This window comes from Amblyraja radiata, unplaced genomic scaffold, assembly GCF_010909765.2.
Source record: "Amblyraja radiata isolate CabotCenter1 unplaced genomic scaffold, sAmbRad1.1.pri S110, whole genome shotgun sequence".
Taxonomy (NCBI): Eukaryota; Metazoa; Chordata; class Chondrichthyes; order Rajiformes; family Rajidae; genus Amblyraja; species Amblyraja radiata.
Window position 1 is genome coordinate 64537 of NW_022630100.1, and position 16627 is coordinate 81163.

Genomic DNA, 16627 nt, shown 5'->3' on the forward strand with positions numbered 1-16627 from the left:
GTCCCGCAGTTTAAGGGGGGAAGTTGTGAGGAGTGATACAGATGCAAACTCATGTTAAGGACAAGTAACAATGTCATTACTCTGCCCCGGTACATATGACAATTAACAACTCAAGACTAGTTCTCTCTCTTGGGCTGAGGCCGGCGATTAAACTTGTACCTGATGGATTGGATGAAAGAAGGGAAGAAACAGAGGCAGATAATCAGAGGAAAACATGTAAAAGGGGTTGGTTCATTGAAATCAAACCCACTTACAATGTTGTAGGTCAGTAGATTAATACAACAGATACGTTTAATACCCGTTTGTTAAAGTTGGATAATTCGTACAACCAGTAACATTCATAAGAACCGAATAGAAAGATTGTGTTTAATCGGATTATGTGCTTGGTGCTTCTAATACTCTAATTGAAATAAACCCAACCCGGTGTGGACAGTTTAGCTTGTTTTTAAACTCTGTCTGTGAATGTTCCTGACTGCAGGTTGACGGCTGCATTTCCGTTGCAGTTCGTGGTTGCACTTTAAAGAGATTTACGTCAATAAAACACTTTGGGTCTCCTAAAAGATATGTGAGGACATTATGTAAATATAAGCGGGTTGTTGCTGTACGCACTGGATCTCGGAGGGAATATTCAATTTTCGATGAGCAAACAGGGATAGTGGATAGACAAGGCAGCCAATGGCGTCCGCGGGCTTGGAATGGATTTTGGCCTCTGAGGTTTTCTCTGAAACGGTGACAGACACGGCGAGAAAGCGGAGGGAAGGGCCGGGGCTCGAGCAGAGGAAAGTGGGAGCCGGTTGGAAACGGGCAGTGAGGGAGATGAAGCGTTAAAGCGGTGAACGACAGGCAGGAAACATGTCCATCCATGATCACATTGAATGGCAGTGCTGGCTCGAAGGGCCGAATGTCCTACTCCTGCACCTATTGTCTATTGACTGATATAAACTGATGTAAGCAGCTCACCCTCTCCACAGTAATCCTATTTATCTCCAGTGGCGTGTACGTCCTCGGATGTTGTGGCCTTCTAAAGTCCACAATCATCTCCTTAGTTTTTGAGACAATCAAGAGGAGGCTGTTGTCCTGACACCAGGGTGCCTGATCAGCCACCTCCTACTGGTAGGCCTTCTCATCGTTATCGGAGATCAGGTCACCCACCGCGGTGTCATCAGCAAACTTGATGATGCAGTTGGAGCTGAACCTGGCCACACAGTCATGTGTGTACACGGAGTAAAGTAGGGGCTAAGGACACAACTCTGGGGGGGGGGGGGATCCTGTGTTCAGGGTGAGGGGTTGATTTAGGATGATTCAGTTGCCTGATGACAGCTGGGAAGAAACAGTTCCTGAATCTGGAGGGGCGCCTATTCACGCATTAAACAAGCCAATGGGATACAAAATTCACCTGGGGGTCGGATTCCGATGGCGATGGTAGAGGGTTGCTCCACAGAATGGTGACAGACAGCAGATGGTTTGCCGCAGGGCTCGGTGCTGGCTCAACTGTTGACCATTTTTAATGTAAACAATTTCAATGTGTATGTAGTGTGGTTACATAGATACATAGAAAAGAGGTGCAGGATTAGGCCATTCGGCCCCTCGGTTCAGCACGGCCATTCAATGTGATCATGGCTGGTCATCCACAATCAGTACCCCGTTCTGATGGTTGATAAAAATGCTGGAGAAACTCAGCGGGTGAGACATCATCTATGGAAGGAAGGTAATGCCCACTCACCCGCTGAGTTTCTCCAGCATTTTTATCTACCTTCGATTTTTCCAGCATCGGCAGTTCCTTCTTAAACAACCCGTTCTAATGGTTAGTCAGTTTGCGATGAGGCTAGTTTAAAAAATATATATCCCTAGTATGTAGGATAGTGTTAGTGTACGGGAGATCGAGAATGGAACGACTGGGCGGATATTCACTGAAATGTAGAAGGATGAGATAGGATCTGATAGAAACATATAATATTCTTAGCCGATTGGACAGACTGGATGCACGAAAAATGTTCCCAGTGTTGGGGGAATCCAGAACCAGGGGCCACAGTTTAAGAATAAGGGGTAGGTCATATAGAACTGAGATGACGGTGAACATTTTCACCCGGAGGGTTGTGAATCTGTGGAATGCTCTGTCACAATAGGCAGTATAGGCTAATTCACGGGGTGTATTCAAGAAAGAGTTAGATATAGCTCTTAGGGTTAAGGGATATGGGGAGAATCAAGGGATATGTGGAGAAAGCTGGAACAGGGTACTGAATTCGATGATCAGCCGTGATCATATTAAACAGCGGTTAATATGGGCAGAATGGCCTATTACATTTAATTTCTATGTTTCTACGTTTCTATGGTGTCATTTTCTGGAGTGAATCTATTTATCTGGGATGGAACAAGATTGTTATGAACTGGGCCAATGGGCGGATTAAAGGCTGATGTATTTCACTCGGACAAATGTGATGCAAGTTGGTAAAACAGGCCAGGGCAGATTATTCACATTAAAACGTTACACCCTGTGTTATTTTTAGCAGACTTGAGAGACATTGGAATGCAGACATGCAGCTCCATGAAAATTGCACCAGGGATGGGCAGGGTGGTGACGAAGGCGTTTGGCACATTTGCTGGGTCCGTGAGGGTATGCAAGACAGGGTTTGATACAACTGTATAAGACACTAGTAAGATTCACACCTCCAGATTCAGGGACAGTCTCTTCCCAGCTGTTCTCAGGTACCTGAATCATCCTACCACAACCATAAAGCAATGCTGAACTACTATCTACCTCATTGATACAACTGCATCACACAACAGTCTGTCTTTTCGTTTATTTTTGTTATTTTTAGTGTGTTTCAAAAGTGTGGGTTAGTCTTCTCTGGTGTCATTTATGTGGGGGATGGAGGAGGGGTTCGGGGTAAACTTATTTTCAATATCTTACCTTGTCGGAGATGCGATTGTTTTCCGGATCGTATCTCCAGTCGCTCTGCGGCCTAACATCCTGGAGCATGCGGCTTTGGTTACGATTATGATTATGATTATGATGATGATACACTGTAATTGATCGATTATAGTCATGCGTTGTATTTACGCTGACTGGAATGCACGTAACAAAAGCTTTTCACTGTACATATTTTAAAACCAACATCTAAAGTCCATGCAGTATGGGGTTTACTTCATTTAAACACTGAAAGCACCAAATTCGAATAAACAAATCTTATCTATTAGGTTCTTGTGCGTTTTACTGGCTGAGCGAATTATCCAAATTTAACAAAGTGGGGTTAATCTATTAATGTATCAATTCGTCATGTTTAGGGGTCTTTACCCTCAAAGAGGAACCGCTCATAGCTTCCACAAATGCTTCTTGATCAATTAAATTCTACCAGAAGTTCACTTCTCTCTCCTGCATTGAGGGTCTCTCCACTATTCCACCTCATGCATGTGCCGATTCTGCAGACTCTTGTGTCCCAGTGAATTCTGGACATCAACAATGATGACCCAAGCATTATAAATTATTACATTAAACAAATCACATGCTTGTAGAACTTCAAAACAGCAGAATGTGGTTTAAAAATATGCAGCACATCAAGAATGTTAGCACAAATTCCATGCATGTTCAGTTCAGTTCGCTGCAGTGCCGCTTTCAACTGATGCCCGGCTGTCTAAATGTTTAAGAAAGAACTGCAGATGCTGGAAAAATCGAGGACAGACAAAATGCTGGAGAAACTCAGCGGGTGAGCAGCATCTCTGAAGTGAAGGAATAGGTAACGTATCAGATCGAGACCATCCTTCTGGCTGCCCCACCCGCTGAGTTTCTCCAGCATTCGTGTCTACCTCCGAGCTATCTAAATGCTGCGCGGAGCAGGGTCCCCACCCGTTGCTAAAATCCGATACTGCGGAATCGGCCGACATATTCAAGTGAGTTTATTGTCATGTGTCTCTGATAGGACAATAAAATTATTGCTTTGCTTCAGCACGCAGAATATAATAGGCATTGACTACAAAACACATGAATAAATAAAATGATAACGTGCAAATAACAAATAATGGGTCATTAATGTTCAGAGTTTTGGCCGAGCCAGGTTTAATAGCCTGATGGCTGTGGGGAAGTAGCTATTCCTGAACCTGGACGTTGCAGTCTTCAGGCTCCTGTACCTTCTACCTGAAGGTAGCAGGGAGATGAGTGTGTGGCCAGGATGGTGTGGGTCCTTGATGATACTGCCAGCCTTTTTGAAGCAACTTCAGCACCCGCTGAGCTTCATCTCTTGTGCCCGAATCCCAATTCCCATATGACCCCATATGACATTATTAACAGCTGGTACTTTCAGTAGTGCACAATTAAGCGGGGTTTCATATTTTTTCGCTGTCTCGTCCATTGTCAGCTGTTGCAGCTGATGGGAGAGTAAATAATTTATTGTTGTCGCCAATTCTTCTCCCAACGACTCCCCTGACTCTCTGGGGATGTCAAACCTTTGTGCCAGACATGGTATTTCAGGCAGAGATGAGTGTGTGGCCAGGATGGTGTGGGTCTTTGATGATACTGCCAGCCTTTTTGAGGCAGCGACTTCGATAAAACCCCTCGATGGAAGGAAGGTCAGAGCCGATGATGGACTGGGCAGTGTTTACTACTTTTTCTAGACTCTTCCTCTCCAGGGCACTCAAGTTGCCGAACCAAGTCACGATGCAACCGGTCAGCATGCTCTCTGCTGTGCACCTGTAGAAGTTAGAGAGAGTCTTCCTTGACAAACCGACTCTCATATTAACCCATTGCCCGTGAATCTGGGGCAGAGAGAATGAACAGATTCCGATGCTGGAGGCCGGCATCGACGTGGGAGCAGTGGCGGTGACTGAGACACAATCCGGCATGACCAGAGAAACGAACAGGAGAGACCGCAAGAGCTACCTGGTTGTCTAACTTGAGTAATACATTGTGCTATTATTTACGTTGTTTTTCATCAACTTCATGAGTTAATACAATACTGTTCTTAAACAAAACGTAACCTTCTTATTAAAGAATTAATGTAAGTAGCTGACTAATTTCTCAAGATGTAGATGTCGCTGCAAGACTAGCATTTATTGCACATCACTAATTGCCCTATGAGTAGATCACTCGGACATTTCCAAGTACATTTGATCTTCAACCACTTTGAGCGAGTTGGATCTTAAAACCAAACAAGTGTTACGGTCATGGTATTTCCACAGTTTATTAGTGTAAAGCATATGAGGTGAATAACTGTATTTAAGGTGCGGGAAAATACTAAATATTGTGTCCCTGGATTGTGCAACTGGATTCCTCGTTCGATAACTAAATCGGTGCCTCACCACCGCACCCCAACCTCCAGTTGAAAGGCCCTTTCCGCTTTTGTTACCAAAGTGGATTACCTCACATGTATCCACATTAACTGCAGCTTCCACGCATCTGCCCACTCACCCAACCAGTCCAAGTCACCCTGCATTCTCACAGCATCCTCCTCATAGTTCACATTACCACCCAGCTTTGTGTCATCTGAAAATTTGCAAATATTACTTTGAATCCCTTCATCTAAATCATTGATGTATATTTTAAATAGCTGCGGTCCCATCACCGAGCCTTGCGGTACCCCACCAGTCACTACCTGCCATTCTGAAAGGGACCCGTTAATCCCTACGCTTTGTTACCTGTCTGCCAACCAATTTTCTATCCATGCAAGCACTCTACCCCCAATATCATGTGCCCTAATTTTGCCCACTAATCTCCTATGTGGAATGTAGTCCAGGTACAGTACATCCACTGGCTCTCCCTTGTCCATTTTTCCAGTTCCATTCTCAAAAAATACCAGAAGATTAGTCAAGCATGATTTCCCCTTCGCAAATCCTTGCTGACTCGGACCGACCCTGTTAGTGCTATCCAAATGTACCGCTATTTCATTTTTTTAATAATTGACTCCAACATCTTCCCCACCACCGATGGCAGGATACCTGTTCTATAATTCACTGTTTTCTCTCTCCAGCCTTTCTTAAAAAGTGGAATAACATTAGCTACCCTCCAATCCACAAGAACTGACCCTGAATCTATAGAACCTTGGGAAATGATCACCAATGCATCCACGATTTGTAGAGCCACTTCCTTACGTACCCTGGGATGCAGACCATCAGACCACGGGGATGTCTCAGCATTCAGACCCATCAGTCTACCCAACACCATTTCTTGCCTAATGTGGATTTCCTTCAGTTCTTCCATCACCCCAGATCCGCTGGCCACTAGTCAATAAGGAAGATTGTTTGGGTCCTCCTTAGTGAAGACGGATCCAAAGTACCTGTTCAACTCGTCTGTCATTGCCTTGTTCCCCATAATAAATTCATCTTTTTCAGTCTTCAAGGGTCCAACTTTGATCTTAACTATTTTTTTCCCTCTTCACATACTTAAAGAAGCTTTTACTATCCTGCTTTATACTCTTCGCTAGCTTACCTTCGTACCCCATCTTTTCTCTCCGTATTGCCTTTTTAGTTATCATCTGTTGCTCTTTAAACATTACCCAATCCTCTTGTTTCCCGCTCATTTTTGCTATGTTGTACTTATTTACGTGTATGTTTATACTGTCCCTGACGTCCCTTGTCAGCCACGGTCGCCCCTTACTCCCCTTGGAATCTTTCCACGGGAATGAACTGATCCTGCACCTTCTGTATTATTCCCAGAAACACCTACCATTGTTGTTCCACTGTCATTTCTGCTAGGGTATCTTTCCAGTCAACTTTGGCCAGCTCCGCACCATAGTCCCCTTTATTCAACTGATGGGTAACATTGCTCACACATGGGTGGTGGGTGCATGCAATGAGCTGCTGGATAAGGTAGTTGAGGCAGGTACTATCGCAACGTTTAGGAACCATTTAGACAGGTACATGGAGAGGACAGGTTTAGAGGGATATGGGCAGTGCAGGTCACATCAGACTTCAATGCCTCCACCGTATGTGCCTCGACCACCACTCCAGCAGCGCGTTTCAGGCACCCACCTCCCTGTGTAATAAAACATGCCCCGCACATCTCCTTGAAAGATCCCCTGACTGTGTCAAAATCTATGTCGTCCCGTCATCGACTTTTCTACGCTGGGAAAATAGCCCTGAAGCATTCCAAGCCGAGAGCAACCCGGCGGGGGGCAGCCGAAAACGAAGGGGGACCCGGCGCAGGGGCGCCTGCGGCCTGGTTCGGCGGGGCCTGGTTCACCGCTGCGGGGAAATATAGACTGTTCCATGAACTTCTCGCAACCTCGTCGGCGCTAGAAACGTGGCCACTCTCTCTGTACCGCCCAGGTGAGGTCTGTATTTTACCGGATTGCATGCAAAAACAAAGCATTTCACCGCGCCTAGATACATGTGACAATAGAGTGTAATTGAATCATTGAGTTGAATTCAAGTTTGACCATGAGACTATTAAATAGAATTATAGTGTGTAGAAAGGAACTGCAGATGCTGGTTTAAATCGAAGACAGACACTAAATGCTGGAGTAACTCAGCGGGACAGGCAGCATCTCTGGAGAGAAGGAATTGGTGACGTTTCGGATCCTTCTTCATTACAGTGTTTGCTGCAGAAGTAATGTTATTGTGCAGCCTAATATAATTAACAGTCCACGATAGGAAACACGGATGTATTTAGTTTAAGGGAATGACATTTACCCGAAGCTGATTACAAATGACATCGGCTTTCTGGTCAAGGCTGTGATTGACGGGGCTGAGCTCCGCCTTCCCTCAGCCGTGCCCCGCCCCTTTCATTGATTGTTCCATAGCTCCGGGCTCCCCCGGGTCCTAAAGCCCGTCGACACCTTGTTGTCCAGCTTTACTTTCCTCCTCTGGCAGCTTGTTCCATTTCCCCACGACCTTCTGTGTGAAAATATTGTTCCTCAGGTTCCGATTAAATCTTGCACCTCTCACCACAAACCTGTGTTCTCTTGTTCTCGACTCCACTACTCCGGGTAAAAGACTGTGCATTCACCCTATACATTCACTTCTTGTTCCCGTGCACTTCAGCCTCCTGCGCTCCAATTAATAAATCCTTCCCTGCCCAACCTACACCTTTCGCTCTGGCCCTCAAATCCTGGCACCATCTTCGTGAATCTACTCTGCAGTTTTTTCCAACTTTTTATCCTGCCTTATATTGTCCCAAGCGCTACTCTCCGCTTTCGTCTATATTCAGGACAGTTTAATGTGTAACTGACCCCTCCCTGTGGTAGAGAGCGGGAGAACCCTCCATAGTTTCTGCGGGTGGATTTGTCTCCTTCCTTTAAAATGGTCGTAACGATGGTGACCCTCGGGTCCTGTGGCCGGCGCTCCTCTTCCCAGAGGAAGGCAGACATTGATGGTGAAATTCACAGCGCCTTCAGTGCACCTGCACAACCTTTGGCCGTCTGAGGAGAAGAGTGTTTGAAGATCAGGAGGCGATTCGCAAGTCCTCGATCATTTTGTCACTCACTTTCTTTCTTTCATCTCTGGATTTTGTAAAACCGTCTGCCTATCAACTCACCCCTCTACCCCCTCAACTGTGTCAACCTATTGCCAGCCAGGCTTTGTTCTGCCCCGTTCCTTCCATCGTTCTTCGATCTCCCACCCACCGCCCAATCAGGCTGATGAAGGATCCAGAACCGAAACATCACCTGTCCATGTTCACCAGAGGTGCTACTTGACCCACTGAGTTAATCCTACACTCTGTGCCTTTTTGTTGTGAAGCAGCATCTGCAGTTCCATATTTTATGCAGCTTCACCCTGAACACTTGCAGCTGAATTCCCCGAGACGGCAGCGTGCGCAGTGTCAGCAGTTCAGCGAATGGGAATGCGTTTTGAACCAGGAAGTGGCGGATTAAAATGGCTTCGAAAGACAGGTTCGAGAGTTTAACCGAGGAGGTAGTTTGTCCCATCTGCCTGGATTTCTTCACCGATCCGGTGTCTTTGGTGTGCGGGCACTGCTTCTGCCGCTCCTGCATCACACAGAGTTGGGACAGGGATGGGAGAAACTCCTGCCCGGAATGTAGAGAGCAGTTTACAGGCCGCACCTTCAGGGTTAGTTGGGCCTTGGCGAGACTGTCTGAGAAAGCTCGAACACTGAGCCTGAACCGGACAGAGAAGGAAAGTAAACTTGAGTGCGAGGAACATCAGGAAGACCTGAAGCTGTTTTGTGAAACTGACAAGAAGCTGATCTGTGTGATTTGTGCAGCTGGGCGGGAACACAAGTCTCACAACTTCATGCCGGTTAAAGAAGCTGTTGAAACCTACAAGGTAAAAGCAAACCGATTTTGATCGCATCATTGTTTAATTCCATCTTTATAATATAACACTTTTATTCTCTGATTTTCAATCATAATCCCAGGATCAGGTAAAATCTTCCATCCAGTCTCTCACAAAAAAGAAACCAGAGATTCAGCAAATGGAACAGCAACAGAAACAGAAGATTTCTGGAGTTCTGGTGAGGCTTTCCAGTTTCGATTTCGGACCGCGTCGGATTTCTTCCACGTCCCCAATACACGCTGGTTCAATGGTCAATCGGCGACTGTTATAATGCCTGGGAAAGTGGGTGGTGGATGGATAAATGGGAATTAATGGGCACGAGAAAAGTAATAGGCAGCAGGGAATTGTATTGGGGTAGAGGATGGATGGGTTATAACATTATGCTCGCGACATTTAGACCCACTGTCTAAATGCTTCTGAAGTCTGAAGAAGGGTCTCGACCCGAAACATCACCTATTCCTTCTCTCAATAGATGCGGCCTCGCCCGCTGAGTTCCACCGGCATTTTTGTCCACCTTAGCCAAACAATTGAATTGCCAAAGCAAATAAAAGATGTACAGGCCAAATGTTACCGTTAAAGTCGTGAGGAAACACAATCAGTGACATTATATATTTTTCTTCACCTTTCATTTCACAGGAACAATCACACAACCTTCAGTTCAAGATCACAACCCAGTATACTGAACTGCACCAGATTCTCACTGATAAAGAGCAGCGCGCACTGGCAGATATCCGGGAGGAAGAGAGGAAGATTCTAAATACAATGGAGACAAATCTTGGAGAGATTCAAGAGAATTTAAATTCCATTCAGGAGGAACTCTTAAAGTTGCAGCAACAGATGGATCAAAAAGACAGTGTGGTGTTTCTGAAGGTGAGGGGTTACACTACAGTTTGGTGAAGTGAAAGTGCAGTCACAAAATGGTGGGTGACATTTCTGAAATAAATGCTGCATTCACCAGTAATTCGGAACTGAGTAAATGTTCCATCTGTTCCAGCTGTTTTAGTGCTGAAAGTAATTGGCCTCCTGCTGAATCTATGGGATCTCAGGACTGTTTGGCCGAAATGTAGAGATATGTTTATATCATGTGGAATTTTTGAACAATGACAGGTGATCCTATATCTGATCCCAAGGACCACGAATGTGCAGAGGGCAGTGAATATCTGGGAGTCTCCAATCAATAGACTTTGAGCGGTTTTACATGTTAGACATGTTTTAATCCAGAGGAGAATACATTAATAAAAAATCGGGTAATTGTAATCGATGGGAATGAGGCAAAGAGAAGGAGTTCAGTCCTGGGCTAGATCAGCCATGGCCACATTGCGGGGATTAACATTGAAATCTAGTTCGTGGCGCACACATCAGATTGATCACCTATATCCGTTTCCCATCATCAGTGGGTGGTCACCTTGAGGAAATTTGCTCTGTTTGTTTTGTCCTCCTTGTTTCACCATAAAATGACATCCCATTCTATACCATAGACAGACCATTTGGCCTATCCTATCCACTCAAGCTTTCTGCTCCACTCATCATCCCTCCTATCTATTCTCCACACCCGGTAACAATACCCCAAATTCCAGGAGCCCTAATGTGTTTATCCCGCTTGCATTCAAATGTATCTCTGCTGTTGGCTTCAGTCCCTCCAATGCAAGTGAGGTCCATGTTCGCATGACTGCATTCCTTTATGTATTTATTGAAGACCACGTTACATTTCAACTTTGATTATTGGTCTCCCCTTTGATTTGAGATATTATTTCATCCCCACACATTTAAACACACCGGCAATATTAAATTGCCTCTCATCATTCCCGACATCTTCTCCAGATGAAATCCCACGACCTGCCCAGTCTTTGCATTAAGTTCCATCCTCTCATTTATGGCGTCATTCGCATGAACATTCCTTGTGTTTCCACCATCGTTCTACATCTCTGCGACAATATCCGCTTTCTCTCTGCAAGACATCGGTGATCAGAGTTGGGAAATAGGAATTATCAGAGGATTGTAGAAATTTGGTGAAGTTCCGGCTGTCGGGATGAGGACGGTTCATCTCAGTCAATAGAGATTTGTGTTTTATTTCTTTCAGGAGGAAGCTGGTCGCAAGCGAAGGTAGGACATTGTCTTGACGGAAACAGTGTAAGTGTTTTGTGGAACACCTTAAAACGTTTCTAATGCTCTGTTTATAACCAGCTGTTCAATATTTGCAGCGTTCGTGATGAAGCCAAACCACTGTCGGTGGTAGATGAAGCCTTGCCGATTGAAAAGTTTCATTGCCCTGTTTCGTTCAACACGGCATTCCAAAACATATCTGATGACTTCAAGCAAGGTAAAGCTTGTACCTTTTCCATTATTCTTGTTTCTGATATTTTAAAGCAATACCTATATGCAAACACTAATGGTATTTTCGACCTCTAAACCCATCAGCAGGGAAGCATCACAGTGTCAGACGTTTATTATCTCCTGCTTTGGGTGAAATACGGTGGCTATTCACCTTATCTGTGCACCTTATATAGATCTTATACACATCTATAAAACACCGTTGAAGGGCTCCAAAGACAAATGTCCCTGCCTATCCAACGTCTCCTTATAACCCAGCCCGTAAGATCTGATAAAATTATCATAAATCCTTTTGCACCCTCTCTAATATTATTGTGTCATGTGCTGTATTTAATATCCTGACCTATGAAAGCATGAGTGACAAACCCTTTCTTCACCACACCTGCCTGTCACTGTTGCTTCTTGCACTGTGTACCTGCAGCCCGGGATCTCTCAGTTCTATAAAGTTCCCCGTTTACTGTGTATGTCCTGCCCTGGTTTAGCTCAGCACAGTGCATCACCTCACCTTCACATGAATAAATCCCACCTGCTGTCCATGAGCCCATTGGCCCAGTTCACAGGGATCCCATTTACACTCAGATAACTTTTTTCACTCTCCACAATGTCACCAATTTTAGTTCCATCCGCAAACTGACTAACCGTGCAACCTACATACACACCCAATAGTGTATATAAATAAGGAACAACAGTGGACTCTGTCTCCAGTCTGAAAAACGACCCTCTACCAATATCCTCTGTCTGTGTCCTTCAGGTAAATGTTGTATTCCATCGGCGAGTTCATACCGGATTCCATGTGATCCAACCTTCCAGAGTGGCCTCTCATCCGGTGTGTAGAATATTGCTTAGATCGAATATTTAAAAATATAGGAAACTAACACAGAAGAGGAATTGGTGCCAGTTTAAATCAGCCATGATCACATTGAATGGAGGGGCAAGCCTGAGGAGCGGATCCTAATCCTGCTCCTGTTTTCTTGTGTTCCTATGCTCCTGTGTACCGATAAATTGACAGACTTGACACACAGGAAATGCAGCCAAGATTAACAATACTTGTTCCTGGGACAATGCGTTTGGTGTGCGGGGTGAGAGTGAGTAGACTGGGCCTGTGTGCTCGAGAGTATGGGTGTATTGGAGGAGATCTCAGTGAAACACAACGTTCTTACATGGCTCAGTGGGCTGGATGCAGGGAGGATGTTTCCTTGTCTGAGGTGTCTGGAGAACGGGCACCCTCTCAGAATGTGGGCTGCACCATGTAGCACAGAGATAAGGAAACATTACTGCACGCAGAGACTGGGGAACATTAAGAATTCCATGCACCGGTGGCTGTGGATAATCAGTCATTCAGTGCTCTTGGAGCCGAGAGCCATGGTTGTACATTACAATGTCAGGCCCTTCGGCCCTTCATGTCCATGTCCACCTATTTCCCAGCTTTACTCATCGATTTGCCCACATTACATTGGTATTCTTCTGCACCTCACCTAGTTAAGTGCCTCAAATATAGTGATTAGATCTCACCACCGCCTCCTCTGTAGCATGTTCCAGATATCACCCACTCTCAGTTTAAAGAAAACTTACAACTAAGATCCACTTTAAAATTCCTTGCTCTCAAGATAAACCTACACTCTCTTGATCTGATATCACTGCTGCAGCACCGATCTCTGCTGCACTCCACCAGTCACAGACCTCCAAGCAGGAAAATCATCCTTCTACCGCTACCTTCTACCTCCAACCACCAAGCCAATTTTGGATCCATTTCACCAGCTCGCCTTGGATCCCACCTGCCTTCACTTTCTGGACCATTCTTACATGCGGAACATTGTCAAGTCCTCAGTGAAGTTCATATATTGGTTCACAAAGAGATCAGTGTGTTCTTAGTTGTACACGCCTATCAGATCCTCCCGTGAATCCCCTCTCTTTCAGCGACCCTCAACCACATGTCTCCACCCATTCTGTCTAACACCCGGTCATTCAACCTCTGCTTCCTTCCATGAACCAAGCACCCCTCCCTCTGTCTCACCGCCCACCCAAAGAAACAGGGGCAGGTCCTGTGGCCCCTCATGTCTCCCCCTCATTCACTATGACCATGGCGACTCCACTCCACACCACAACTCTACCTCCTCTTTAACAACCTCAATTTACCACCATGACCCCACTGACGGGCACCGGGCCACTATTTCTAGCACCATCACCGACTTCATCAACTCCGACTCCCTGCCCCCCCCACGAGCCTCCGACCTCATTGTTCCCCAGCCCAGCACAGCCCGATTTTACCATCTCCCCAAAATCCACAAACCTGACTGTCCCGGGAGACCCATTGTCTCTGCCTGTTCGTGCCCCACCGAACTCATCTCCACATATCTTGACTCCATCCTACCCCCCCGGTTCAATCCCTCCCTACCTATGTCCAACACACCTCAGACACTCTCCGTCGTCTCCGCGCATTCCATTCTCTAGGCCCCCATCCCCTCATCTTCACCATGGACGTCCAGTCATTCTACACCTCCATCCACCACCAGGATAGTCTCAAAGCCCTACGGTTCTTCCTCGACCGGAGAATCAACCTATACCCATCCACTGATACTCCCCTCCGCCTAGCGGAGTTGGTCCTTACCCTCAATAACATTTCATTTGACTCCTCCCATTTTCTCCAAATACAAGGCGTAGCTATGGGCACACGCATGGGCCCCAGCTACGCCTGCCTCTTTGTCGGGTACGTCGAACAATCCTTGTTCGAGGCGTACCAGGGCCCCACCCCCCGACCTCTACCTCCAGCACATCGACGACTGCTTTGGTGCTACCTCCTGCACCCACACACAACTGACTGACTTCATCCGCTTCACCCCTAACTTCCACCCGGCACTCAAATACACCTGGACCATTTCGTGACCTCACTATCTCCATCGCAGGTGATAGACTTATGACCGACATCCACTATAAACCTACTGACTCCCATGGCTATCTTGACTACTCTTCCACCCACCCTGCTTCCTGTAAGGACTCCATCTCCTACTCCCAATTCCTCCGTCTACGCCGCATCTGCTCCCAGGATGAGATGTTCCACACCAGGGCATCGCAAATGTCCTCGTTCTTCAGGGAACGGGAGTCCTACTCCCCTACCATAGACGAGGCTCGCACCAGGGTCTCCTCCATACCTCGTAACACTGCTCTCTCTCCCCACCCCCCCACTCGCAACAAGGGCTGAGTTCCCCTGGTCCTCACCTTTCACCCCACCAGCCAGAACATACAGCAAACAGTCCTCCATCAGTTTCTCCACCTCCAACGTGACCCCACCACTCGCCAGATCTTACCATCTCCCCCCATCGCCACAGCTTCCCATCTCCCTTCCGCAAAGACCGCTCCCTCCGTAACTCCCTGGTCAATTCTTCCCTTCCCTCCCGCACCACCCCCTCCCCGGGCAATTTCCCTTGCAACCGCAAGAGATGCTACTCTTGTCGCTTTACCTCCCCCCTCGACTCAATTCAAGGATCCAAACAGTCGTTCTAGGTTCAACAGCGGTTCACCTGCACCTCCTCCAACCTCATCTTTTGCATCCGCTGCTCTAGATGTCACCTGATCTATATGGGTGAGAACAAGCGGAGGCTGGGCGATCGCTTCGCCGAAGACCTCCGCTCGGTCCGATTTAACCAACCTGACCTCCCGGTGGCTCAGCACTTCAACTCCCCCTGCCATTCCGTATCCGACCTCTCTGTCCTGGACCTTCTCCATGGCCAGAGTGAGCAACACCGGAAATTGGAGGAGCAGCACCTCATATTCCGGTTGGGGAGTTTGCATCCTGGTGGCATGAACATTGAATTCTCACAATTCTGTTAACCATTGCTGTCTCCTACCCTTCCTACCTCTCACTCAGCCCTCGGGCTCCTCCTCCTCATTTTCCCTTACTTCTCCCAGCCCCACCCGCCCCTACCCCACACCCCCCATCAGTCTGAAGAAGGGTTTCGGCCCGAAACGTTGCCTATTTCCTTCGCTCCATAGATGTTGCTACACCCGCTGAGTTTCTGCAGCATTTTTGTGTACCTTCGATTTCCCTGCATCTGCAGTTCCTTCTTAGATAATTAACCAAATTACCACTCACCTCAATATCACTTTGCTCTGATCTGCCTCCATATTTAAGTAGCCTGCTTCATTCCTCCATTCCCACCGCAATCTCGTAATCCTCCGCACTCGTCCCCCCCCCCCCGTCCACCTCCCCCACCTCACGAAATTCCCCTCTCCATCCCTGGATTAAAAACTCTGGGAAAGATGTATGTTGCCCACCCGGATGTGGTTGCGGTGAAGCCCCCAGTCAAGGTGCCAGTTGTCCGCCCGCCTGTGCCTGAGGCCGAGCGGCTTCTCCCCCAGTCCCGGGGCCGCGCTGCCCGAGTCTCCCCCCGACCCCCGGGGACTCTCTGATTCTCTGCTTCTCCCCCCCAGTCTCCGTCACCCTGGATGTGGAAACAGCGCATGCGCTGCTCGAGGTGTCTGAGGATCGGAAGAGGGTGAGATGGACCGGGACCCGGAGGCGTCTCCCAGACACCGGGAAGAGGTTTACAGTCTGGCCGTGTGTGCTGGGATCGGAGGAATTCAAATCGGGTAGACATTACTGGGAGGTGGAGGTGGCGAGGTGCCATTACTGGAGTCTGGGAGTCGCCGCAGAGTCTGTGGAGAGGAAGACACGTGTCAGACCGTCCCCGGAGACTGGATTCTGGAGCATCTGGCGGCAGGGTGACAGGTTTGATGCATTCACCTCCCCTGCATCCCGTATCTCCGCCCGTCCCATCCCCAGGAGGGTGGGAGTTTATGTCAGTTACGAGTCCGGGAGAGTTTCATTTTACGATGCGGACACCAAGTCCCATCTCCACACCTTCACTGGGAATAAATTCACGGGGAAACTTTATCCTTTCTTCTGGCCTCAAGAACTAAACCGATGGCTGAGAATCTGCTCCGGTTCCGCTCAGGGTGTGTAAAAAATGTAAATGTGGGAAGAATGAAATAAACAGCAATTGAAATCAGAGCTATCTGTCGATCCGTTCATTTTAACGCGTTAACCTCGTCCGGCAACGGAACAGAAATTACTTTT

At 47.1% G+C, this 16627-nt stretch overlaps 1 long non-coding RNA gene across 1 annotated transcript; it reads left to right on the forward strand.

The window, feature by feature from the left end:
- Positions 1-10079: 10079 nt before the first annotated feature.
- On the forward strand, positions 10080-16327 carry LOC116969139. Its single transcript, XR_004410640.1, has 4 exons — positions 10080-10092; positions 11303-11325; positions 11424-11542; positions 15982-16327. It is a non-coding gene; the product is annotated as an uncharacterized LOC116969139 (long non-coding RNA).
- The last annotated feature ends 300 nt before the right edge of the window (positions 16328-16627 follow it).